This window comes from Fukomys damarensis, unplaced genomic scaffold, assembly GCF_012274545.1.
Source record: "Fukomys damarensis isolate Sample0158 unplaced genomic scaffold, DMR_v1.0_HiC HiC_scaffold_31, whole genome shotgun sequence".
In the NCBI taxonomy this organism is placed as follows: domain Eukaryota; kingdom Metazoa; phylum Chordata; class Mammalia; order Rodentia; family Bathyergidae; genus Fukomys; species Fukomys damarensis.
Window position 1 is genome coordinate 5,200,224 of NW_022900943.1, and position 3,036 is coordinate 5,203,259.

The 3,036-nt window shown below is 38.3% G+C and overlaps 1 protein-coding gene and 1 long non-coding RNA gene across 10 annotated transcripts in view; one reads left to right on the forward strand and one right to left on the reverse strand.

Moving 5' to 3' along the window:
• LOC117283860 overlaps positions 1 to 628 on the reverse strand; it is a 28,411-nt gene extending 27,783 nt beyond the window's left edge. The window contains exons 1-2 of the long non-coding RNA XR_004514892.1: positions 515 to 628; positions 155 to 295 (exon numbers count right to left, since the gene is read on the reverse strand). This is a non-coding gene — a long non-coding RNA (uncharacterized LOC117283860). The remainder of the gene's footprint in view (positions 1 to 154; positions 296 to 514) is intronic.
• Positions 1 to 3,036, forward strand: part of Zdhhc21 (zinc finger DHHC-type palmitoyltransferase 21) — a 57,918-nt gene that overhangs the window by 688 nt on the left and 54,194 nt on the right. For 3 of the 9 annotated variants that reach the window (XM_010630960.3, XM_019208468.2, XM_033757742.1), the window contains exons 1-2: positions 250 to 333; positions 642 to 784. The exons of 1 other annotated variant lie outside the window; for it this stretch is intronic. The gene's annotated coding sequence lies outside the window, so the exon portion shown is untranslated. Of the gene's footprint in view, positions 1 to 40; positions 58 to 249; positions 334 to 641; positions 789 to 1,726; positions 1,819 to 3,036 lie in introns of those variants that run through there. 5 more of the 9 variants (XM_010630962.3, XM_033757739.1, XM_033757740.1 and 2 more) reach the window with 5 other exon arrangements.

A 3,036-nucleotide genomic window follows, 5' to 3' on the forward strand; every position in this document is an offset into this window, starting at 1 on the left:
CCGCGCCCGAGGCCCTTTCGCAGCCCGGGCCGCAGCCTCGGTCCCCGGGCGGCCGAGGTGAGCTCCCTGGGCCCTGTCAGCCTGGCTCCCGCTGATGCCTTGGGGACGGTTGCCTTGGTGACGGGCTGTGGGGCTTCAGCCCGAGAGCGTTTACCTTGCGGTCTTTCTTCAGCTTCATTTGGGCCAGGTTTTAAGATCTCCTGTGAGTCAGTGGCGGATGTCCGTGTCTCCAGGGCTCCGAGGACCTGACCGATTATTATTTCCAGAAAATATTGCAGTGAAGCAGTCCATAAAACTACAACATGAAAAAAAAATCAAGGTCACTGTGGGCAGGTACATAAATCGTGGGGTAAAGTTACCATCCAAAATGAAGGCGAATAAGAATAATTAAGTGCAAGTTAAAAAAAGATCTATCAAATGGGTTCTCTGCCTACTCTGCTAGCATGTGCAAGCTAAAAAAATTACCTACCCTGTAAAAATAATAACATAATAGCACTTGCATTTGATGACATACTTCTTAGTATGTGTCATTCCTCGATTGAAATTCCTAGATTCCAAATCTGGCGCAGGATCTCAAGTTCTTCCAACTCTTCAAATTTATTTTAAAGATAAAATTCAGAGAGCTTCTTCTTTTGCCTTAGGTGTGCTATCTCTTCGGTTTTTGAAGAAGAGATGAGGGAACAAAACATCAAGTGGAAAGAAAGAACCAAGTGAGCTTTGTTGCTGGGGGAAGAAAAGCCAAACTCTAGTCCCATTGCTGTACTTGACGACTTTGGGGTCAAGGGTAGGTCAGTGACCTCAGTCATTTTTTTTTTTTTATCCATACCGCTAGAGAGCCAGATTAAATTAAGGTTGTGTGTGTGTTTAAAACTTTCCCATGTTTATTTGGCGAATATGTTTGTAAACAGTTTAGGACTCTTTTGTTGGAGTATGTTTAAGACATTTACCTCACGAAAAATATTAGTAAAATCTTGGTGTAGCTCCATCACAGTCGAACTCCAGAATTCACTTTGGTTGTGAAACAATAGAATTACATTCAATTTCCTCAAACTGTTGAGGTTTCTGTTAAACTAAATGTACTTTAAAAGTTATAATAAGGATAAAGGATAATGAAATTTATGTCACATTACCTACTTATGAGATGCTTTGTGTAATAGAAGAAATTTAAGCCCTTAAAATGATTCACATAGCCATCAGCCTAACAGGTAGGTCCTAAGACAGGAAATGTTCAGCGAATCATGAAATTTTTCTTATTTGCCCACTGCCCAGTTTAAATCAGTGATTGAATCCATGAAATGATTCACAACCTGTGGAAAAGCATATGAATAAAATAATGTCATGGGATACTGAAGAAACAGAAATCTAGAAATGTCTCTGGAGTTGTTTTTTTTTTTCCTGGAATTACAACTAAGAGTCAACACAGACTTTTTAAGCATATTAGCATCAGTTCTACCAGGCATAATGGGGAAAGCAGAGGGAAAACTTTATTGCCAGGAGATTGTACCTTAGGTTTTAAAAATTTTATTATTATTTTTAAATGTAGACATTTTATCACTCTGAAAAATACTAGGACTGACATTCAACTTTTCAAATGTTCTAGAAAAGAAAGCTTAGCATCTAGTGGAAGCATCAGTAGGTAAATGCCTCTTATTAAAGTTAGTGGAGTTTGCCTTCAGTGGGGAGGGCAGTGTCCCATGGAGACCTCTTGTCTGACTGTTCCTCACAGGGTGATCAGCCTTCCTCTCCTCATAGCCAGATGGGTGTCTTCTCTCTGCACCTGTCTATTGTCCCTTTCACAAAGTGGCAAGTTAGGGAAAAGTAAGTACCTTTCAGTTCACTGTTTACTTTTCATTCAGTTCTGTTTAAAATGCTCAAGTGTGATCTCAACCACACTTCTGGTTTTAAACCTTTTAGTGTGTGTGTGTGCGTGCATGTGTATGTGTGCGCATGTGTGTCTATGTGTCCGTCCTCCACGATGGAGATTGAACTTGCATGCTAGGCAATCACTCTACCACTGAGCTGTATCCCTTTTTATTTATTTATTTATTTTGTGACTAGCTCTTGTTGAGTTGGTCAGGTGTGCCTCAAACTTACCATTCTGCCTCAGCCTTCTAAATAGCTGGGATCGCAGGCCAGCACTACCAGCCTGACCATTGTATTTTAGATCAAAGTGCTCCTTCTTTTTTTGGCCTGAAGAGAGAGATTCCAGGGCAATGTGTAGCAATAAAACTTCCCCACATGTTTCTAGTACAGTATATCTGAAGTTTTTCTCCCCTTGTTAACTAGTTCACAGACTTCAGTGTTACAGATAGGAGATAGTTGGTATTGATGATAACCCAGGAACACTTTTCATTTTCGAGTTTCTAAGATTAGAAGTGAAACTGAAATTTCCTTTCCTCTTCACCCTTCCCGCTTCCCTTTATAGTTACCGTTTTGAAGATGCTGCTTTCTTGCCAGGCAATTTCTCATCTAATATCAGTTTATAACTCCGTAAATGGAGATTTTTATCCCTTAGAAGAGGAAGAAGAGGCTGTATTACAATGGAAACATGGGTCTTTATTTATAACATATTTACAATGTTTCCTACTCTTGATAATAAATTGACTATCTATGTGATAGTTTAAAACTTGAATTCCCTCATTGGCTAATTATAGGCAGCTAGAACCTGATGTTTTAGGTAAACTCATGATAAGCCAGTTTTCAGAGTAGAATATAATCAGGTGACAAATAACTTTATAAATATGAGTAAAGATACATCTATATCTGTTTTCTACATTAACTTTGGTCCATAATAATGCTTTAAATTTCATATATTCCCAAATAATATTCTATCCATATTCTCTTGGCCGCTGGGGGGAAATCTTTTTGTGTGTGTGTGCATTTGAAAATTTACCTGTAAATTGTTGATTGTATTCTTTCAGACACAGCAGTGTTAAAGATAATTAATGGCATTTTGTAGTTCTGAAACTTTGGGATATTGTTATCCAAAATTTTTTGGAGGTTTTTTTTTTTTTTTTTTTTTTTTTTTTTTTTTTT